The following is a 25059-nucleotide window of genomic DNA, read 5'->3' on the forward strand; positions in this document are numbered from 1 at the left end:
ACAATTTTGAATGGTTACTTTCCATTCACAATTATTACAAAATATTGGCTATATTCCCCATGTTGTAAAATACATCTTTGAGCCTATCTTACACCTGATAGTTTATCTCCCACTCCCCCACCCCTGTATTGCCTCCCTCCACTGGTAACCACTAGTTTGTTATCTATACTGGTGAGTCTTCTTCTTTTTTGTTATATTTTTAGACTCCATATATAAGTGGTATCATAGAGTATTTGTCTTTCTCTTCCTGCCTTATTTCACTTAGCATAATACCCTCCATGTCCATCCATGTAGCTGCAAATGGCAAAATTTCATTCTGTCTTATGGCTGGGTAACATTCCATTATATATACGTGAGATATATATATATATATATATATATATATATATATATATGTATATATATCTCACATCTTCTATATCTATTCATCTGTTGATGGACACTTAGGTTGTTTCCATATCTCGGCTATTGTAAATAATGCTGCTGTGAACACTGGGGTCCAAGTATCTTTCCAAATTAGTGTTTTTCCCAGAAGTGGAATTGCTGGGTCACATGGTAGTTCTATTTTTAGTTTTTTGAGAAACTTCCATACTGTTTTCCACAGTGGCTGCACCGATTTACATTCCCACTAACTGTGTAAAATTGTTCGCTTTTCTCCACATGCTTGCCAACATTTGTTATTTTTGATGATAGCCATTCTTAGAGGTTTGGGGTGGTATCTCACTGTGGTTTCGATTTGCATTTCCCTGATGATTAGTGGTGCTGAGCAGCTTTTCATGTGCCTGCTGGCCATCTGCCTTTCCTCTTTGGAAAGATGTCTATTCAGTTCTTTTGCTCATATTTTAATGGGGTTGTTTGTTTGTATGTTTTTGATATTGAGTTTTATGAGCTGTTTATATATGTTGGATATTAATCTCTTATGGTCATATCATTTGCAACTATTTTCTCCCATTCAGTAGGTTGTCTTTTCATTTTGTCAATGGTTTTCTTTGCTGTGTAAAAGCTTTTAAGTTAAATTAGGTCCCATTTGTTTATTTTTGCTTTTATTTCCTTTACTTTAGGAGATGGATCCAAACAACTATTGTTGCAAGTTAGGTCAAATAGTGTTCTGTCTGTTTTCCCCAAGGAGTTTTATAATATCCAGTCTTACATTTAGGTCTTTAATCAAAGGAATCCAAATTGGAAAGGAAGAAGTAAAACTGTCACTGTTTGCTGATGACATGATACTATACATAGAAAATCCCAAAGATGCCACTGGAAAACTACTAGAGTTCAACAGCAAATTTGGTAAAGTTGCAGGCTACAAAATGAATATACAGAAATCTGTTGTATTTCTATACACTAACGATGAACTCTCAGAAAGAGAAACTAAGGAAACCATCCCATTTACCATCACATCAAAATAATACAATACCTAGGAATTAACCTACCTAAAGAGGCAAAAGACCTGTACTCTGAAAACTATAAGACATGGATGAAAGAAATTGAAGATGACACAAACAGATGGAAAGATATACCATGTTCTTGGATTGGAAGAATCAATATTATTAAAATGACCATACTACTCAAGGTAATCTACAGATTCAATGCAATCTCTATCAAAATATTAATGGAATTTTTCACAGAACTAGGACAAATAATCTTTAAATTTGTATGGAAACACAAAAGGAATCTTGAGGAAAAAAAATAGCCAAAGCAATCTTGAGAAAGAAAAATAGAGCTGGAGGAATCATACTCCCTGATTTCAGGTTATACTACAAAACTACAGTAATCAAAACAGTATGGTACTGGCACAAAAACAGACACATAGATCAGTGGAACAGGATAGAAAGCCCAGAAATAAACCCATGCACTTATGGTCAATTAATCTATGACAAAGGAGGCAGGAATATACACTGTAGAAAAGACAGTCTCTTCAATAAGTGGTGCTGGGAAAACAGGACAGATACATGTAAAAGAATGAAATTAGAACATTCTCTAACACCACACAAAAAATAAACTCAAAATGGATTAAATACTCTGTGAATTTTAGAGGCCTGTTTACAGAAGGAGAAGTATATGACCAGGTTTAATTTACCCAAAATTCAGTTTAATTCACAGTTGTCTGGTTTTACAATAGAACTGAAATACAAGTTCTGGGTCATAAAAGGGATCAGGAAGGATGCATACCACTCACAGTGTGCTTTTCAGTCAAACACAATGCCTTAAATTTTGGCATCGAAGAGCAGGCAAGGGTTTGGAGAAAGCCAATTGAGCCTTTCATTGTTTCTTTTTTTTTTTTTTTTTGCGGTACGCGGCCCTCTCACTGTTGTGGCCTCTTCCGTTGCGGAGCACAGGCTCCAGACGCGCAGGCTCAGCGGCAATGGCTCACGGGCCCAGCCGCTCTGCGGCATGTGGGATCCTCCCAGACTGGGGCACGAACCCATGTCCCCTGCATTGGCAGGCGGACTCTCAACCACTGCACCACCAGGGAAGCCCTCATTGTTTCTTAAATGATAGCAAAAGTTTTGTCCCTGAATCTAATACATTATTCCTTTTGCCCACTTACAATGTCTCCAATTTAACTAAATACCACCCCTCCTTTGTGTCCCCTCCAAATAACCATGGCCGTGAATAATTAAACCACTTCATCATAAAAATACATGTATTAATTTAAAAAGCAAATAATCTTATATTTTGTTTAATTTCTTTTATAAAAGAAAATCTAAACATATATCCTCTCTTACCTTACCTAAACCACTCTCTCACACTTGCTATTCATCTGTCTAGAATATGTTTGCCACAATTAATATATTGGATAAGTCACTCTTCAGTTGTTGTTTTATATGTCCCCTCATTGGAAATACCTTCCCTGATCAACTAGGCTAGGTCAGATCCTCCTGATATAAATAGCATCTGAGACTTTTTCTTTCTAGCACAGCCATCTTTGTTAATGGTGTATTAGCTGTATATTACTATCTACCTCTCTGCTACCAAAATTTCTTTCTCATAGCAGATGTGTGAAATGCAACTGTGTTGAAGGCATGGTGAATAGATTGTAAGTACCATAAAAATGTGACCCTCTATTCCATTAAACATTGTATCTCTAGCACTATGCAATCCTGTTGCATATTGGTAGCTAATGTATATTGTTGAGAGTATGGATTTGTTTCCTATTCCACCTTATTTTCATCATATTTTTCTCATTTCTATTTTCCAAGACCCTGAAATGTGTCAGTTACCAGATATTTGAGAAAGACAGAGAGAGAGGGAGAGAAGAAAGAAAGGCAGAGACAGAGACAGAGGCATACAGTCACAGACTGAGACTGATTTTGGATGGAAGTAAACCTAATTTCTTCATAAGGCCAGTTTCTTGCTCTCTGCTTAGTGCTCCATATCAAACCATTCTTTGATGGTGATTAAGAAGTTCATTTCTTACAAACAAATGCAGCTGTTGGTGCTGATGATTAAAATGAAGAAAAATGCAGAGAACTAAAAAACTGATAAAAATGATTTTATAAACATATGTAGAAACATTAAGGATCAGCCATACATTATTGCATTTTAAGGGGAAAATGATATATTATAGTGATATTGAGTGACTGGAGTTTTGAGAAGGTCTTAGTATTTCAAGTGTCTCCTGCCTAACTCAGCTCTCTCAATACTCACAACTCTGCACTTGCACTGGCATCTCTCACCTTCAGCCTGGCTATAACTGAAGTCATCATCATTCCTCTGAGAACTATCTCATCCTTCAATCAAGATATCTTTATTTCCCTAGAGAGCACTGTCATTCAGATTTGGAAACCTAGTTATCATTGATTCTTCTTTTTTAATTGTTAACTCCCCCATGTTGAATTAATTGCCAAGTCATCTTGATGTGTCCAAAGTCTACAAATATTTGAAGATGTAAATACTATTTCCCCTTCTTCACAATGTGTTTCTTGTCTCTTCCCCAGAAGGAACTCCCTAGCACTGTCTCTCCAGTAATATCACTTTCTGCCTTCTACCTGTTAGTAGTCTGGCATGTAGAAGGGCCACAAAATTTAATAATAGACACTGACTTACATCTGTTATACTGTTTACTACACTCTAAGATCCTTGGAGACCAAATCTAGATATTTCATAGCATTTAACCATGTCTATAGAAGAGAGTAACGAATGTAGATTAACTCCTCACAGTGCTTCTCAAGTCCCTCTTTTGTTTTCCATTTCTTCTGCCAATTTTGTTCTAGCGTTATTGCCAGATTATTATTGCTAAAATAGTTTCAATTTTATTTCTCAGCTTTGAGGGTCTGCTCATACACCTTTTGCCCAATATACACACCATTGCCTTACCCATCTTAAAACAGTTCAGGACAGCTCATGTGACATTTCTGAATGAAAAGCCTTTATTACTTTTTCTATTTCTATTACTTTTTCTATGTACTAGATTCAAATATTTTTCATGTAACTGTCAAAGATCTTTAAAATCTGGCCACTGTTGGCCCTTAGATTCTTGGCTCTCTCTATTCTTTCACATGCATCCAATAGAAGTCTACTTTTTATGTTATAACTCTCCCAATACAGTCTACATTTTCCTACCTTCATATATTTGTTGGTATTTCTCTTTTCTCTTAGAATGTCTTCCATCCTACTTCCATTCTCAATCCAATCTAATCTACTTTAAAACTTTTCTGATCATATATAAAACATAATTTTCATACTTGACTTCTTTCTCTTATGTAATTAAGAACTATTAGCAGACAAACATATTGTCTCCTCATACCCTGTAGTGACTATTACTCTTCTATTAGGTTGAATCATATCAAAGTGCTGACACTTGTCAGTTTTGACATTTAAAATGGCAAATCCATAGGATTTAACATTATATTTTCATGCTGTCACAGAGCCAATTTGGCAGTGATTTCAAACCAGGGGCCAAGTCCAGTAAGTTTGAACACAAAATTTTTTAAAGCTCATGTTTTATTCTAAAATTAGAGCTTTGGCTGAGAATCTCACTTTTATGAAGTGACATCCATTTCTGAAGATAGGCTACAGCCAGTGGGCGTATTTCAGTTTTATGGGTGTGTGAAGAATTTTTCTTTCTTCCTTTCTTTCTTTCTTCCTTTCTCTTTCCCTCCGTCCCTCCTGGCCTCTCTCATTCCTTCCTTCTTTTCTTCCTTCCTTCCTTTCTTTCTTTCTTTCTTTATCTCTTTCTCTCACTTTTTCCTTCTTTCCTTCCTTCCTTCCTTCTTTCCCTCCTTCCTTCCTTCTCTCTCTCCCTCTGTTTTTGTAGCTAGGATTTTGGTGACAAAACCAGACTCAAAAGAATTCAGGTGACAAATAATCGATAAATAGATGTGTTACCTAATAATAAATGCTATAACCCATATGAGGAATATTCTTTTTTAGCCAGGAGATTAGTCATATTGTTTTTATTCACAAGAAAAATCAGTGCAAATAGTTATTCAAGATTCCAAATCTTTACATGACTTATGGGAAACAAGGCATACACCAAATACTGAGTAATCTTTATAATGAAATTAAGATAAAGGATTTTTTAAAAAATATACTTTCTTTATGAGAACATTAGTCTACTATTTTCTAGTGTATTAATAAATACTGGTGCATCAACTTAAGCAATATTAACAATTCTTGAAAAGTTAATACTATTTCTAAAGTGTCCATCTTTAGAATAGACAGAGTTTAAGTAAGCCAAATTCTTTTCCTTCTCTGCTGAAGTAAGATTAAGCAGGACTGATTTTTTTCCCTTAGGTTACATTATTTACCCTATTTTTCCTCAGAAAAGAAAATCACCTAAGGTTGTTTTATTTTCTTTTGTTTTAGTGTGGTCAGTCTAAGCCAACAAAATCTTCATATATTTTTATTTTAGCAATTGAAACAAAAGCAACTCATTCATCCAAACAAATGACTGAGACACAGAGCATTAGGATTACATACAGTTGTAACAGATACATGGTATAATGATGAACAAATCATGCAACCTCTGTGTTCCCTATTTGTATAATGGCATCCATGAAATTCTTAAGCTCAGAATATCCTGATGACGCAAAATCGATCATACTGACACTAAGCTTCCCTTGAAACAGTCAGTGTGGCACACCCCCACTCCAATAATATGCATTTATTTCCATTTCCTCTATATCTTCCGCTTTCCCTATTTTCACTCTTTCCATTAGGTTCTTAAGACTTTCAGTTTTCTTCTCCTTGCTTTTTTTCATAATTGTATGATACTGAACAACACTGCACTATCTAAATATTATGATCAAATAGTCAAATCAATGTATTGTGTATTATTTGATAAAGATGATGGGTTTTTTTATATGTTATTATTCACACCAGACAAGAGTTAGAAAGTAGTAGTAAATATTTCCATGAGTAACAAATGAAATGAAATATTTTATATATCAATACTCTTTGATGAAATATTGCATAAATGAGTCATAAATTAAAATCTAAGGAAGTTTCTAAAAAGTTGGTTATATATTATTTTATGCTGGAAAAAAACATTCCTTTGGCCTTCAGAAGCCTTGGTTTTAAGCTTAGTTCCAAGTTAAGTAAATATTGTCTGTTATCACACATTTTCCAATCAAACTGTAGATTTTTAAAAGTGTCAAAGATACTAGTTATTTGCTGCTTCAGATTGATTCTGGGTATGAGCAAATAAAAAACCAACTAATTAATATTAGTTAATGACATATTATTTTAGGGGCCATCATATACAATGATTAATTTGCAAAATATCAAGTGCAATACAAACTTAAAATATAACATTAAATATCATTGAATGAAATGCCTGAAAATTTAATATATATGTTTAATATACAGAGAAAAAACATAGATTTTTAGATTTCTTATACATCCACTCTATCTTAAGTGTTTTAACCTTAGTTTGTCAATTTATTTCCTTAGAGTTCTAAGACTAGAAAACTCGAAGACCTACCATTATTATAAATAGGTTATGTATTTCAAAGGTACGATTAATATTAGAGGATAGATCTTTTTTCCCTCTGGGAGGACTTGACCTATCAAAAAAAAGGGATAGATTATGGGATATTTTTATATGATAGGTGAAGGTTTTGTCATTCTTCACACCTGGAATATGCATCATCAGTTCAAGCATACAGTTTTTGCTAAAGACAACTATAGTTGCTGTCCAATCATTTATTACTGTGAAAGTGACTGTCATTTCCTAGAGATTAGTGTGGGGGTTCCAAGCACTGATCTTCTTTAAATTGTAGTGTTGCTTAATTAATCATCTGAGCCAACTGCAGTGCTGGGTTAAAATAACAGTGTGAAACAGCACAAATCTGATCATGACTGCTTTTGGTACCCAGGGTTAAGTAATGCCCATGGCTGGAACTGTAAGTAAGAGTAGGGCTGACCATATCTCTAGTCAAGAAGTGCATTATTTGCTATCTGTTTAAAGTCCCACTGCTAAGTAGACAGACCCTAAGTATATCTTCTGAACACATTGCTTATACTGGTCTCCAATGAAAAGAGCAGTGTACGACCCTTGAAGTGCTCATTTTACTTGATAGAAAGTCATTGAAAAGCACTAGTTTGTAAAGCAAATAAAAGTTGATGGAGTTAAATAGTAGTTTTGTATGCACTTTGTTGCTAAAATTACAAATTTCAAAGAAATGTCTTGTCTTTGGCCACTGAGGGATTCCAACCTGAAGAGAGTTGGGGGATGAAATGGTTCAGTATATTTACTGTTTCACCATTAATGGTATTTCCTTTTTAATATTTTGGAAACAGTACTTAAGAAAGTCAAAAATAAATTTGTCTTCAGTTAGAAGCTCCTAGAAAACCTGAATGGTTGTATCATACAACATCCAAATATCTATATCTCAGGAATGAAGGTTTGGGTCTCCCCACCAAGTAATGAACCATGACCAGCTGACATGCTTGCTCTGACCACATGACCATATAGAAATCAGAACTATAATTGTCATGAATATTTTCTTTATTTTATTACAAATGTGTTTTCACATATGAAAACACATTTGAAACAAATGTGTTTTCTGTCCTCTCTTATCCTCTTATCATGTAACAGAAGATGCATTTACTTTGTATTATAGTATTCAAGTATTGTTAACTTTACATCATAATAGTTAAGTTACAGGATGTCAAGGAGAAGAGTAAGCATCACACAAGGACTTTGCATCCTGTACTTGAAAAAGGGTTAGCCATTTTCAGTTGTATGCAGGCTGGTTGTATCATGTTAGGCAGAATTATGACCTTATTATTGTCCTTATTGAGAGATTAAGTATAATTTAGGAGATGCATAGAGGTGACAAGGTGACAAGGGGTAGGTTTGTAATGGTTAATTTTATGTGTCAACTTGGCTGAGCTAATTGCCCAGATATTGGGTCAAACATTACTCTGGATATTTCTGTGACAGTGTTTTTTGAATGAGGTTAACCTTTAAATTGGTAGACTTTGAGTAAAGCAGATGGCCTCTGCTGTGTGTGAGTGGGCCTCATCTAATCAGTTGAGGCCTTAATAGAACAAAAACTGACCTTCCCCAATCAAGAAGAAATTCTGCCTGGAGAGGGCCTTTGAACTTGAACTACACCATGGCTCTTCCCTGGGTCTCCAGCCTGCCAAAACACCTTGCAGATTTTGGATTTGCCAGCCTCCATTATTATCATGTGAGCCAATTCCTTAAAATAAATCTCTCTGACTCTCCATATATAAATACACATTCTATCAGTTCTATTTCTCTAGAGAACCCTGACTAATCATTCACTAAACCACAATTTCCTTAGTGGAATCTCCAAATCTTGTCTTTTTCTTTTCATTAAACAATATTCTCGAAGACATTCTGACAATTCAAGGTTGAAATCTCTTCAAGTGGGAAAATTAACTACAGTTCTCTCCTAACTTACCCCTTTACCCCCAAAAAACCTCACATCCCACCCTCTATGATTAAATATCACTTCATTTTATTTACTTCTGCAAATACTATGCTTTTTAAATATGCTTTTAGCTTAAATATATTTTAAAAAATTATCTAGAATGACTTATTCAGAGTCTCATCTCATAATATCTTGATGTGCTTCACTGACATCAGTCTGAATGGCAATTTCAGTGAGAAGCTTCTGTGAATAAACACTCAGAAATTAATTTCAAAAGCTGAAATTCAGAGGTGAATTTTGGATGCTAAACATAGAGCTTATTCATGAAGCAACAGGTTATTAGAGTTGCTTAAATAAACGTAGAATACAAATTCTGTGTGGCTTACATGAAATGTCAAAAGCCGTACTGCATTCATGAGGCAACAATTATGAATAGAAAACTGAAATAGAAAAGCATTAGCTTCCCCAATTAAATATAGAATTAAAGTGAATAAGACAAGTGAGAACCATTTTCAGCTGACCGCTGTCTTTAATCTTCTGAAATGCTTGCTCACTAATGATCAAGATAATGGGTAAAGCTCATTAGAGTTCTATGTGAGAAAGGAAACATCATAATCAATGCTGAACTAGATTTAGCTTAAAGCATCTACATAATTGAGACCCCACATGACCTTTACATTTACTCATAGAGAACTTTCTTATTATTGTTAGTGACCCAAATCCTGGCTTAAATATAGCTTGCTCCCAGGCTTTCAAATACATAAATTATAATATTTTTTAAAGTACATACTTGAATAGAAGTTATATACAGAAGTACCAAATTCCAATAAAATAGGTTGTTCATCTACCATTTCATCCAAAAAATATCTACATAGTGTCTAGTTAGTGCCAGGCACAGTATGAACCTCAGTGATACACTGGGAGATGAGATGGAGTTAGTCTCTGAACAGGCTTATGGAAGATGCAGACAAATAGATGATTACAGTGCAACACATCCAGATTCCTTATCATAATTTACAAATATTTATTTAGTCTATCTGCCTCTGTGACCTCACCTTTTAGGAATACCTCCATTGTTCATGCACACAAGCCAGATTGGCTTTTGCAATGGCTGTTTCCTGAACCTAAAATTCTTTTTGTAGATATTTGCTTGGCTAGTTCCCTCATTCAGGTCTCAACTCAAATATTATCTTCTTTCTAGACTGAAATTGCTATGTGGCTATGCTATTTTTTAAGTGACTACTAGGGAATACTAGGTATGAAAGACAAGAAGGAATCTGAGATGTGGTGGTCTAAAACACATTAAAAAGATAGTTACAATATACAGCACTTTCTCAAGATCTGAACTGAAGTTTTGCTTTGTTTTGTTTAGGGACGGTAAACTCTTTGTTTGAATTTGTAAATTCCTTTTCAAAAAAATTGCTAATTGTATTGCATGGCCATTTCCCGTTTTTTTGCATCTTCTTAATTTGTTGATACTTTATTAACTGATCATGCAGTTCATTAGGAATGTTTCCTGCTGAGTAAAACAGAAGAAAGCTACCTCAATTTATTTTTGCCCAGTTAACTTCTTGTTCAGTTAACATTACATGCATCAAGAGTGCGTTGCTTAACTGTGGTTATCACTTTGTCCTTCTCTTAACTTCACCAGAGGACACACCAGAAAGTTACAATGATTGCTCAAAGGCAGTTTATATTTAAGGTTTTATAGCTTAATGATTATCTTTATTTATTTATTCATTCTAAAGATAAACAAAAATTAGAGATTGAATCACTTGTTTGTCACTCATCTGGAAATACTGAAGATAATTTTATCTTTAAGTCTGATTTTTTCACATATATGCACTTATTTAACAATGACATTATATAGGGCTACTTCTGTGCTTTACAAATTCTGTACTTAGTATAACTGAATTTTTTTAATTGCTCATTTTTCTTATTAAAAGCGTGTGACCTATGTAATATACTTATATTCATATGTAATTACCAAGTATTCAATAGCAGGTGTGCAAAGGGAAATGTTCACCTCCCTCTATTTCTGCTCCCCAAGACTTCTTTTCTCTAGCAATACTAAAGTATTTGAACATTTCTGTGGTTATTAAAATATATTATCTTAAATTTAATCATTAAGCTCATCCTTCAGGGTCCAGAAAATGCAACATTTGCTCTTTCAATGTTCACTTAAAATTTCACCTTCTCTGTGAAATTTTTTCCATCCTTTCCATTTAAATTTAACCGTTTATGATCAATGTCCTCTTTACATACTTCTATCTCTACATTTACACAACGTTAGCACACTTCTTGGTCAACCTGTCTTTTTTCCCCTCTTAGAAATGAAGCTTCTTGAAGATGAGATTTTACCCAACTCATTTGGTAAGCACAGCACCCACTGCAATGTTTAGCAGATACACTTCATAACAAGGTGAAACATTTCAGCAGCCAGAATTCCAGAGAGAGATTTTCCTCATGAGAAAAGCAACAGACTAGAGAATAGGATACTTTAATTCCACAGGTACACTGAGGTGGGAGGGTCATGTGTGACATCTAGAAGATTTTGGTAAGAGAGGGCTGCTGAGATTCATAGGACCAGGAAGGAGGACACCAAAGAGGAAACAGCATAGGGTGCAGGGTGGGCAGTGGAGAGGGCGAGGAGTAGCTGCCCTAAGTGTGAGACTTTGGGGTAAACAATATCCAATGCCACTGTAGGAAGTTTTGCCATGGGAAAAGCTGCACAAACCCTATATCATACCTCCATGAAATCTTTAAAATATAAATTGGTGAAATGCAGTTTTGAATGTAACACATACAGTGAATGTCTGTTGAACTCAGTAATGTGAACTATTTCCCTGCTCTAGAGCTACCTAAAATTAGTCACTTACTGTTCTTCACTCCTGCATGTTTCTACAGCATGCATCACACTACATTTTATTTTTGGTATTTATTTTTAATTTTACAAATGTTATATTATGATATGAGAAATAATGCTGAAGTTAACTTTTACCATCACTCACATACCTTGTTCTTTCCCCACAAGGAGCTACTATTATCAGTTCATGTATACATTTCTGACTTCTTACTATGAATTTATACACACACATACCCCTGTAAATATCTTGATTTGTTTTTATAGATATTTTAAAATATAAGATATCTAGTGAATATGTTCTACAAACCCAAAGAAACTTTTGTCCTATTCACTCAAATTCTTGCATAGTATTACAATGTAGTTTATTTAGCCATTACTGATGGAAGAACATTGGTTTGTTTCTCTAGTTTATCTAATGCAAACAATTCTGCTGTAAAATAATGAAATGGCCTTCTGTATACTTGTGCAGGTATTTTTCTAGAGCAGATACCAAAAGCTGGTTCCAAAAGAATATGCACCTATTTTTAATAATGCTATTTACTACAAAATTTCCTTATACAGTGGCTATAACAATTTTTTATCTATCAGTAGTGTAAGTGCTCACCTACTTCCTCTTATTCTTTTCAATACTTAACATCCTTATTATATACTACATTTTAAAAAGAACATTCTCTATTTTATTTATTAACATATGCCCTGTGCCTAACATATTTTGGTTATTGGGTGTTTATTAAATACTTGTTGAATAAATTAATACATTTATAAATGTGAGAAGACTACTGTGAAAGGATCAAAGGCATACTGATAATGTCTTTCATGCATTCTTAGAATCACTACAGTTAGTCTAGGAACAAATATTAATAAAATGACTAAATATATCTGGAATATAGATACGTATCATATTTTTTAAATTGGATAATTGAAATAGTATAAATATCAGAACATATAAATACTCACATTTGCCAAAAACCTGTGATTCCACAATTAAAAAAATGATATTTGGATCCTGAAAATAAGACAGCACTATTATAGGAAATCAAATATTACAGAGAAGTAGATTTTCTGAGTCCAAGGTCATAAAAAACACTGAAATTAATTGGATAATAACTCTAATGTTTGACGATCCTTATAGACCTCGTTCTTAAGAAAACAGTTCAAAAATTAAAATTGGGGCTTCCCTGGTGGCGCTGTGGTTGAGAGTCCGCCTGCCGATGCAGGGGACACGGGTTCGTGCCCCGATCTAGGAAGATCCCACATGCCGCGGAGCGGCTGGGCCCGTGAGCCATGGCCGCTGAGCCTGTGCGTCTGGAGCCTGTGCTCCTCAACAGGAGAGGCCACAACAGTGAGAGGCCCGCGTACCGCAAAACAAAAACAAAAATTAAAACTGAATTCCAATTGAGGAAGGGTATGACACTTGAGATAGAGTTTTTAAGTGTCAGGTTATGCTTTCTTTAAATTCCTCAGTGTTTTCTATTAAAAATTAAGCAAGAGAGGAATTCTAAAGATTAATTAAATCTACTGGTCAATAAACTGTGCTTTGACTCCTAAATATTAAACTATTGTTCTTTGATTATGTCAATAAGCAGATGACTCAAGTAATTATATTCTTATGGAATTCAAAATGGCAGAAGATTTCAGTTAAGAGTTACCCTGGGTCACAAATATCACGCGTTTTAAAAAAAGTTTCATACAAATAAGTGGCAGATAGCTATTTACAAAGAGAGCATCAGCACAAGGGGGAAGCAATTATCCATAGAAATTTTTATATGTTGACATCAATTCATACCTAATTACCTGAAAACAGAAATCAACTCAAAGTCTGTGCCATTAATTGACTAGCTTTCCTGAGTTTCAGCTATAGTGAAAATCTTGAAAAGAACATAACTCTCTGCCTGTCAGCTACTGTAAGAACATATCCCCAAGGAGCCCATTTAGTACTTTAAAAATGTTCTCCATGCAGAGATTTCCTTTTTTACATAGGCACTTATATCTTTAATTCTTACAAGTCCCTGAAGATTAAGAGAAGGTTAATACTTTCATCTGAGATGATGGCCTAGTGCTACTGAGGTTTTGATTTTACAACTGAGCTTCTCACCTGAAGCAGCATTTGTTTTATTTTTCATGGCATAAAAGATTTGTTTCATATTTACAGATAGGGATACTAAAGTAACCCTCCATTTTCTTCTTGCAATACTCCTTTTTTAAACTTGGAAACTAGGCTTTCCTTTTGATGCATACTTTTAATTCCCAGTAGTAATAAATGCAATAATACAATATATATAGGCTTCGGAGGCAGTATACATATCTTAATGGAAATGCTGGAATAGCTGGGTTCACTACTTATGCAGACAATTTCAAAATTGCTGACATACTGAAACCATGTTGTCCACCAGATAGAAATTCATAATTTTTGTCCATGACTGAATTGTAATGTAGCCTGTATTTGGCCACAGTGTTACTACTATCTTCAGAAGTCTACTCCATCCTTTTTCTTTCAACAAAACTCATCATAGGCAAATGGGTTTCTAAATCATCTAGTAGGTATCAAGTTATAGAGATGTGGACTTGGCTTCTTTGAATAAATTTAAAGATTACCCAATTCTCTTGCCACACACTCACACACATTGTTTACTTTGCTAACCTCATCTTAATCCAACATTGCTAAAATTAATTATAAAACTGATTTACTTGCATGGCAAAATGTTAATATACCATGGAATATACAGGTTATCAAAATACATACATAAACATGATTGCAAGAAATTGGTAGAATATTTCACTATTACATAGAAGAAATAGATATTTCAAGTACTATTTCTCCATTTCCACATATATTTTCACATTCTTCATGCTTCATATGTAATTCAGGTAAGTAACAGATTATACTTCAAATATAGAGGTAACTTTAAATGGATTACATATGCAGGTGGTTGTTAAATAGTTCTTTCCTTGAATCTCACTACATTAAAAAAAAATCTAGGAACACATGAAAATCCACTTACATTTAAAAAACATTAGATATACCCTGCTATTTAAAATTTTTGCCTTTAAAACTATATTCAATTGATCTCATAATTCGATGTAGATAACTTTAAGAAATAGTTTCATCAGTCATAAAGTTTCTGAATATAATAAATAACTCATGCACCTGTTTTGAGTACTTTCTTGTCTTTAATTAAACAAATGTTAATTAATAGTCCAATATTTATTCTTAAGTAAGACTAATAAATACAATAGAGTTATTTCATGAGAGATGATTGTGGAAAAAATGAGAGTGGTAAATTGTGAGCTGACATCTTGTCATGCTCACAAAATTCATAGCAAATGGATAAAAGCCTTTTCCAAGTCCTAACAAAAGGGAGAGTAAAGAGTAAAACTGCTTCTTTTTCATATAGAAGAAAACATTTATTTTATTTGTATCAATTTATTAAGGGGTTCCTTCTACTTTTACATTTTGCCAACTCCAGTGCAAAGGTCAGGAAACTTATTTGGACTTGTACACCCTATTCTACATATAAATATGTATATATATATATATATATATTCATATATATATTCTATATATGAATAGTTCTATGTTAATGTCACTTGCCATATAACACTTTATGTGTTTTCAAGGTGGCTTCTTTTTTTTTTCAATTATTTTGTGAGCTACTTGGAGCCAGGAACCTAGTTTTAGGCTGGAGAGGGGAGTAGGAGTCAGATGGTGTTGACCTTTTCCAGCCCCCTTCAGGTGGTTAGAGTTATTCTAAGAGCAAAGGGGATAGATTAGAATAGGTTAATTAGAAAAGTTAACTGAGCTTTCTTTCAATTAAGAAAGTTCAATTCAGCTACAAGGAAATATGTGACCTACCTAATCTAAAAATAAATTGTTAAATGAATGCTGGTATTTAATAAATATCTGTAATATGTATGAAAATTGATAACAAAACTATAAAAGTAGTAAACAAGTTTTAGATTGGTAAAAATAATCAGAAATTAGAAAAATAAATTTTTCTAATAAGCCTTTAATTAACATATATTTTTTCTTATAGTACTCATAGGTTAACTAACTCATGGAGATGACTGCATCTCTGGGTTAAATAACAGGTGGTAATTCAGTAAAATAAAATTATACCTAATTATTTGGCTCTGAGGATACCATTATCATTGTCACTACAAAGCAATATTAAGCTCTGCATCAGAAAGTCGTTCTCAATTTTATGTTAAAATGTCAATCTATTTCTGCTGGATCACTGTACTTCTCTTTATGGGAAAGTTCCATAGTTGGGCTTTAGTATTAGAAAGTGTCCTTCAATTTGTATTATATTTATAGTAAACTAAATACAGTAATATTAAAACTAATATTTTCTTTGGTAATTTATGAGCTACATTAACTCTATTTTTCCATTAACATTCCATTAGAGAAATTATTTTCTCTTTAGCTTTAAAGCAGAATGGGTAAGATCAAATATGCTTTCTAAAGGTGTGACCACAGAGAATACTCCTTTGATCCTCACAGAGCAGTTGGCCCAGATTTATGTGTAGAGTGGCCAATCAATGAATTTATTTTGATATTCAACTCATTTTAATTGTACACAATCCTTAAATGATAAAAGAATTGTAGTAACTGATTAAAAAGTTGTATTTTTCATAAGCCCCAATCATTCTATTTACATTAACTTAAAATTTGTTACTGTGCTGTTCTATTTCATACTAAATGTCACTTTTGAATAATATATGTTCTCCAGAGTCAGCAGTTCAAAATTCCAGTTAGAGCAATTAAGCTGTTCTAGCTCCAGTGGTAAAGAAATAAATACTACAGCATCATTTCTTGAAGGATGGTAGTAAATGGACACAGTCATCAGAAATCACCTGATATGCTTGTTAAAAAGCAAAATTCTGCACCTCAGCAAAGGCCTCCTGAGTCAGCATCTGTGGTGTGTGGAGTCTGTGATGTACATTTTAACAGAGTCTATAAATATCAGTTGTAATAATGGAATAGAACTTTACCAGTATTAATAGATATTTCCTTAAGAGTAGGTGATATTATAATAATTATCTAACCTTTCTTCCCCTAATATGATTCTTATTTTGAACCTCATTTGATTTATTATCTACATCAGAAATGAACCTTCTGTTAACCACCTCCTCTGTATGGTCCTTTTAACTCTCTCTCATACTTCCCCAAGCCATTCTCTATTTTGAAAAGAAGGTATGGTAGGTAGAAAAATGGTCCCACAAAGACATCCATGTTTTGATCCCTGGAACCTGTGAATACAGGTTACAGAACTAAAGGGACCTTGCAGAAATGATTAATGTTAAAGACTCTGAGATGAGATTATCTTGTATTATCCAAGCAGGCCTAATCTAATCACATGAACAAATGAAAGCAAAGGAGCTTTACCAGAAATGGTCAGAGAGGGAGAAGTATCTATGGAAGAAAGGCATAAGGATGCATCTGCACGTTGCAAATGGCATTATTTCGTTCCTTTTTATGGCCGAGTAGTATTCCATTGTATACACGTACCACATCTTCTTTCTCCATTCATCTGTTGATGGACATTTAGGTTGTTTCCACGTCTTGGCTATTATGAATAGTGTTGCTATGAAAATAGGGGTGTATGTATCTTTTTGAATTACAGTTTTGTCTGGATATATACCCAGGAGTGGGATTGTTGGATCATATGGTAATTCTATTTGTAGTTTTCTGAGGAACCTCCATACTGTTTTCCATAGTTACTGTACCAAATTACATTACCACCAACAGTGTAGGAGGGTTCCCTTTTCTCCACACCTTCTCCAGCATTTGTTATTTGTAGACTTTATCACAGCCATTCTGACTGGTGTGAAGTGGTATCTCATTGTAGTTTTGATTTGCATTTCTCTAATAATTAGTGATGAACTATATCCAATAGCCTGTGATAAACCATAATGGAAAAGAATATTAAAAAGAATGTATATATATACATATATATATACACATATATATATATATATACATATATATATGTAAAACTGAGTCACTTTGCTATACAGTGATTTCCAAGTTTGATAAAGGAATAGGGTTGGGGAGACCAACAAGTTAACCATGAAGTGCAATGCATTGTGATTATCCTGTGATAAAGGATCAAAATAGATCTGTGAGAAAATAAATCATAGCATTTTACATTCTGGGTGAAAAAGTGAAGCTGGGCTTGTGTGAGAGATTGTGAGATTTTATTTGTTTGTATAAGGGTTTGGTTAAAGTATTCCCAGTCAGAAAGAGCAGCATGAATAAAAGCACAGTGACTGCACAGCCTGTATGACTGAATTTGAAGGTAATAAGGAAAGAATTTTGAAGGTGATCATAAGGCAAGGATATTGTTTTTGTTTTAAACAAACAACATATATATGTATATGGCTATATGTATATATTATACATATAAAATTAGATGTTTTTATTCTGGTATGGAAAATGAAGTCCAAAGAGATTAGTGTAAAGGTGGTACATGTGAAAAAGTTTATTGTAATAATTCAGCAATAAGACAAAATTAGAACAGAGGCTATAAAAGTGGAAGAAAAGACAGAATAAGAGAAATTCTGGGGTATCATGGGTTTGGTGATTAATGTGTAGGAAGTGTGGGAGACATAAAAATGACTCCCAGTTTTCTGGCATATGTGACTGAAATGTATGTACTCTAAAAAAAGCAGCAAATGATGGAGGAGTAAATTTTTTTTGGACATTGTGCCAGGGGCATCTAATTGGCAATGTCCAGCAGAAGAAGGTTAGAAACAGATGAACAAAGCTCAGGAAAGATACTGGGATTAAGAATTCAGGTTTTATTCACTTTATTTTTTTTTTTGGCCATGCTGTGTGGCTTGTGGGATTTTAGTTCCCTGACCAGGGATTGAACCTGGGCCACAGCAGTGAAAGTGCTGAGTCCTAACCACAGGACCACCAGGGAATTCCCTTTATTCACTTTTTAAACCAAGCTCAAAGGAGACTATTAGTTCTTTAATATTTTCAGATTTTTCAAATTGAAGTATAGTTAATTCACAATGTTGTATTAGTTTCAAGTGTACAGCAAGTGATTCAGTTATACGTATATATACAGACATATATATATATATATATATATACACACATTCTTTTTCAGATTCTTTCTCATTATAGGTTATTACAAGATATTAATATAGTTCCCTGTGCTATACAGTAGGTCCTTGTTGTTTTACTACTATCCCTTTTGGTAATAATCAGTTTGTTTTTTTATCTCTGTGAGTCTATTTCTGTTTTGTAGGTAAGTTCATTTGTATAATTTTTTTTTTTTAGATTCCACATATAAGTGATATCACACGATATTTGTCTTTGACTTACTTCACTTAGTATGATAATCTCTACTGTGTGGCAAAGGATTACTTGCGCAATTAAAAATAGTAAAAATCAAACAAATAAAACAAGAGGTCATTTCTTTCTGAGATATTTTTCAAAACAGTCTAATGATATGGGTTATGCCAGTCCTTGACACCCTCATTTTCATTTCCATTCTACACCACTTTGATTTCTAGGCATTGACTGCCTTTTGCAGTTATCAATTCTCTATGTTTATCACCATAGCAGTTTATATCATAATCTTTAATAAACATTAAATCCATAGAAGATAAATGTAGGGTATTTTCATACAAGGTACTTTGCCATCAAATCTGCTTTATTTGGTGGAAGCAAACAGAATCCAGCACAAGGTATATAGCTACTTGGCCTTTGCTTAATTAAAAAAAAAAAAAAAGTATGAAAGTTGAATTACCCTGCCTGCAATATGTGCATAAATGGCTCTGAATATGGGTAGTTACGTTGTGTGACTTTGAAAGTATTTTCACTATAGCTAGAGAGGCCTGTTTGTAGGAAGTATTTAATGCCTTTTGTTTCATGCTCCACTTGAACAACTGAAGAGACTGAGCAATCTTGAGACCATGTGTTTCAATACTCAGTGGAGAGAGTAGATAATCAATTCAGGAAGATGCTTAAGAAATTGACAGTTTAAGCTTGACCAAAAAGAAGCATGACTTTTTTTTTAAGTCAAAAGGGGTGTTCAGAAGCAAAAACAAAGGAAGAAATTAAATAATGTTTCATATAAGGCAGATGCTGATCAGGTTAAGAAGTTAAAACCAAACAGAAAGAAAGCCAGTATAATTTAGGTAAGGTAACCACAACATCTACTTAGCTTTTCTTTTATGAATAACTAATTCAAAAATGATCAAAGTAACACATACCAGATACTAAAGATTCTCTTCAGTAACTTAATCATACAATTTGAATAATACCAACAAAAATAACAATAAACCTATGCCAAACACTGACTCAATTAGGTATAATCATTATCTCATATTTTAAAAAAGAGATTAAGTTTTCCAGAATATCTGCTTAAACCAGTTAATTCAGAAGTCATGAAGGAGTACTTTCATGTTAATATCTACATGAATGAATCTTTGATAAAATATAGTTTATTTCTTGTCATCTTTCCCCCATAGTTTTTCATAGAGAGTTAGGAAGGACATCATAAACATTTATGGAAATATATATTAGCACTAACATAGTACACAGCACATAATAGATATTCAATAAATATTGTTTGAATGGATCAGTGAAAAATAGGGTACAATTGATAGAAATTAAAATAAGTTGTTCTTTGAGATTTATATCAAATAAAATGGTTTCTTTTATTTTTTGTCCCTTGAGAGAGCAAAACAATGGTTATTAACACACTGTCATTAATAACTACATTTTAAGAACTCTCAGGTTGTGGTTTAAAGTATTTAAGTACACAGTCTCACCTATTCACGGCCCTCACTTTGTCTCTAAACAGAAAAACATTAAAATAACGCAAATTGTTTTTTAAAAAGGTGGAAAGACCCTTGGTTTTGATAAATAACTGAATTTCACTTGATTATTCCTAGTTGTTATTCCATGTTCAGGTGAAAACTATGACTAGGATCCTTCTTGGCCAAAAGCATCCATCTATCACATACCTGCATGCAAGTAAGCATAAACGTTCTTCAAAAAATGGCATGGAGACCAAACTTTGTGTACTATCTTTCTGTGAAAATAATTTATCAGCATTAAATTCATTGTAGGAAGTGTCTCACAAATAGATGTGATGTATTAACATATTCCTAATTTCATCTGAATACTTATGAAGTCATTTTGGCATAAATTGCTCCCCAAAGGAGAGTTTTTGAATTCAAGTAAGAGTTGAGAAATTAGCAGTGCTTTATATATTTTATTTTGGCTCTGTAAAAAATAAGAATTAATTAATAGCTTTGTTTATATACTACAGTCAGATAAATCACTTCACACTTGTGCTTCCTACTTTCTGGCCTCCTTTCATTTCCAGTGTCCAGTACCTTGCATTATGCCCTAGTTCCTTGCAGCATCCCACCTGGTCTTGTGCCAATGCCTTTCTCCATGGGCAGTGCTACAACAATAAAGAGTAATGGTTAAAAACCTGAAGTGAGAGTCAGCATGGGTAGGTCCAAATAAATGGAGTTGCCTTTTTGTTTTGTTTATAGTTTCTTTTGCTATGCAAAACTTGTAAGTTTGATTAGGTCCCTTTGTTTATTAATACTTTTATTTTTATTGCCTTGGTAGACTGACCTAAGAAAACATTGTTACAATTTATGTCAGAGAATGTTTTGCCTATGTTCTCTTCTAGGAGTTCTATGGTGCCTTGTTTATATTTAAGTCTTTAAGACATTTTGAATTTATTTATGTGTGTGGTGTGAGGGAGTATTCTAACTTCACTGATTCACATGTGGTTGTCCAGCTTTCCTAACTTGCTGAAGAGACTGTCTTTTCTCCACTGTATATTATAGCCTCCTTTGTCATAGATTAATTGACCATAGGAGTGTGGGTTTATGGGCTCTCTATTCTGTTCCATTGATCCATATGTCTTTGTGCCAATACCATGCTGTTTTGATTACTGTGGCTTTGTAGTATTGTCTGACGATGGGGAAGGTTATGCCTCCTGCTTTGTTCTTTTTCCTCAGGATTGCTTGGGCAATTCTGGGTCTTTTATGTTTCCATATAAATTTTAGGATTATTTTTTCTAGTTCTGTGAAAAACCTCAAGGGTAATTTGATAGGGATCACATTAAATAGGTAGACTGCTTTGGGTAGTAGGGCCATTTTGACAATATTAATTCTTCCAATCTGAGAGCATGGGATATATTTCCATTTCTTTGAATCAGTTTCCAGTATCAATATTTTACAGTTATCAGCATATAAGTCTTTCACCTACTTGGTCAGGTTTATTCCTAAATATTTTTTTGGATGCAACTTTAAAAAGGATTCTTTTTAAACTTTCCCTTTCTGACATATCATTGTTCATGTAAAGAAATGCAACTGATTTCTGTATGTTAATCTTGTATCCTGCTACCTTTCTGAATTCATTTATCAGTTCTAGCAGTTTTTGTGTGGATTCTTTAGGGTTTTCTATATAGAATATCATGTCATCTGCATATAGTGACAATTTTACCTCTTTCCTTCCAATTTGGGTACATTTTACTTCTTTTATTTGTCTGATTGCTGTGGCTAGGACTTCCAATTCTATGTTGAATAGAAGTGGTGAGAGTGGGCATCCTTGTCTTGTTCCAGATTTTAGCAGGAAGGCTTTCAGCTTTCCATCAGTGAATATTATGCTGGCTGTGAGTTTGTCATGAACAGCTTTGATTATGTTGAGATACGGTCCCTCCGTACCCACTTTGGTAAGAGTTTTTATCATGAATGGATGTTGAATTTTCTCAAATGTTTTTTTTTTTGCATCTATTGAGATGATCATGTGGTTTTTACCTTTTCTTTTCTTGATGTGGTTTATCACATTGATTGATATGCATATGTTGAACTATCCTTGACCCTGGGATGAATCAAACTTGGTCATGGTGTATGATCATTTTTATGTGTTGTTGGATTTGTTTTGCTAATATTTTGTTGAGAATTTTTGCATCTATATTCATCAAAGATATTGGCCTGTAATTTTCTTTCTTGGTAAGTGCCTTTGTCTGAATGTGGTATCAGGGTAATGACAGCTTCACAGAATGACTTTGGGAGTGTTCCTTCCTTTTCAATCTTTTGGAAGAGTTTGACAAGGATTTGTGTAAGTTCTTCTTTGTATATTTAGTAGAATTCCCCAGTGAAGCCACCTGGTCCTGGACTTTTGTTTGTAGGGAGTGTTAATAATGTAATAAACAGTGTAATAGATTCTATTTCACTTCTAGTGATCAATCTGTTCAAATTATCTGTTCCTTCTTGATTCAGTTTTGGTGAACTGTATATTTCTAGAAACTTGTCCATTTCTTCTAGGTTGTCCAATTTGTTGTCATATAATTGCTCATCATATTCTTTGTTAATTTTGTTTACTCTTCCAAAGAACCAGCTCTTGGTTTTATTGACTTTTTTCTATTGTTTTTTAATCTCTATTTTATTTATTACCTCTCTGATTATTATTTCCTTCCTTCTGATGACTTTAGTTTTTGATTGTTCTTTTTTTTCTAATTACTTTAGGTGGTAGCTTAGGTTGTTTATTGGAGATTTTTTGTTTTTTGAGGAAGGCCTGCATCACTATGAACTTCCCACTAAGTACTGCTTTTCCTGTATCCCATAGATTTTGTATCATTGTGTTTTCATTGTCATTTGTCTCAAAGTATTTTTTAATTTCCTCTTTGATTGCATTGCTAACCCACTGGTTTTTCAGTAGCCTGTTGTTTAGTCTCCATGTAACTGTTTCTTTTTTTTTTATTTTCTCATTTCTTTTTCTGTGGTTGATTTCTAGTTTCATGCTGTTGTGGTCAGAAAAGATGCTTGAAATAATTTCTATCTTCTTAAATTTGTTGAGGCTTATTTTGTTTCCTAACATGTGGTCAATCCTAGAGAATCTTCCATGTGCACCTGAAAAGAATGTGTACTCTGGTTTTCTTGGATGTAATATCCTGAAAATATCAATGAAGTCTAACTGTTCTATTGTATCACTTAGGGTCTCTGTTTCCTCTTAAAAGGCAAGTCCTGTTATCTCTATTGATTTTCTGTCTAGAGTATCTGTCCATTGATGTGAGTTGGGTGTTAAAATCTCCTACTATGATTGTATTCCCATCAATTTCTCCCTTTATGTCAGTTAGTATTTGTTTTATATATTTGGGTACTTCTATATTTGGTGCATATATATTAATGAGTGTAATATCCTCTTTTATTAATACTTTTATCATTATATAGTGTCTTTCTTTATCTTTCTTTATGGCCTGTGTTTTAAAGTCTGTTTTGTCTGATATGAGTGTTGCTACCACCAGTTTTTTGACATTTCTGCTTGCATGAAATATCTTTTTCCATCCTTTCACTTTCAATCTATATGTGTCCTCATCCTAAAGTGGGTCTCTTGTAGGCAGCATATTGTAGGCTCTTATTTTATTATCCAATCTGCCACTCTATGCCTTTTGATTGGAACATGTAGTCTATTGACTTTTAAGGTAGTTATTGATAGATACATATTTATTGCCATTTTAAACCTTGTTTTCCAGTTGTATTTTTTTTCTATGTTCCTTTCTTTTTCATTTTGTGGTTTGATGGTTTTCTTTTGTATTATGTCTGTGTTTTTGTGAAATTATTGTGTTTTTGAATTGGGTAACATAAAAACACATTACCCTGTTTTTCAAGTATGTTAAACCCTTCCTATATCTACTTGCTTTAGACTGGTAGTCATATAGGCTCAAACACATTTTAAAAAATCTACCCTCCACATTTTATGATTTTTTGATGTCCACTTTTACACCTTTATGTTTATCTTTTTTGCTGTTCATTGTGGTTATTTCTTTCACAAAAATTTTTTGAGTTTTAAAAAAATATCTGTGTTCTGGCTTATTTAAGTGATTTACATTACATTTGGGATTTTCTCTTTCCTACAGATTTTTGCTTCTTTTCTATTTAGAGAAGACCTTTTAGTGTTTCTTTTAGAATAAGTTTAGTATTGCTGTATTCTTTTAGTTTTTCCTTGTCTGAGAAATTCTTTTTCTATCCTTCTATTCTAAGTGATAATCTTGCTGGGTAGAGAATCCTAGGTTGCAGGTTTTTCCCTTTCAGGCCTTTGAATATATCTTGCACTCCTTTCTGGCTTGCATTGTGTCTGTAGAGAAATCAGCTGATAGCCTTTTGGGGGTTCCTTTGAAATTATTTTTTTTCTCTTGCTGCCTTTAAAATCCTCTCTTTAACTTTTGCCATTTTAATTACAATATGTCTTGTTATAGGTCTGTTTGGGTTCATCTTTTGGGGGACCCTCTGTACTTCCCATACACAGATATCTGTTTTCTTCTTCCAATTTGGGAAGTTTTCAGTTATAATTTCTTCAAA

At 33.5% G+C, this 25059-nt stretch overlaps 1 protein-coding gene and 1 non-coding gene across 6 annotated transcripts in view; both read right to left on the minus strand.

Moving 5' to 3' along the window:
- The window catches only part of GRIA4 (glutamate ionotropic receptor AMPA type subunit 4), a 520825-nt gene that overhangs the window by 442084 nt on the left and 53682 nt on the right, over positions 1 to 25059 (minus strand). The gene's annotated exons all lie outside the window — the stretch shown is intronic.
- On the minus strand, positions 18567 to 18638 carry TRNAE-UUC. The gene has a single exon. It is a non-coding gene; the product is annotated as a tRNA-Glu (tRNA).

The sequence above is a fragment of the Phocoena sinus genome, chromosome 8 (genome assembly GCF_008692025.1).
Source record: "Phocoena sinus isolate mPhoSin1 chromosome 8, mPhoSin1.pri, whole genome shotgun sequence".
Taxonomy (NCBI): Eukaryota; Metazoa; Chordata; class Mammalia; order Artiodactyla; family Phocoenidae; genus Phocoena; species Phocoena sinus.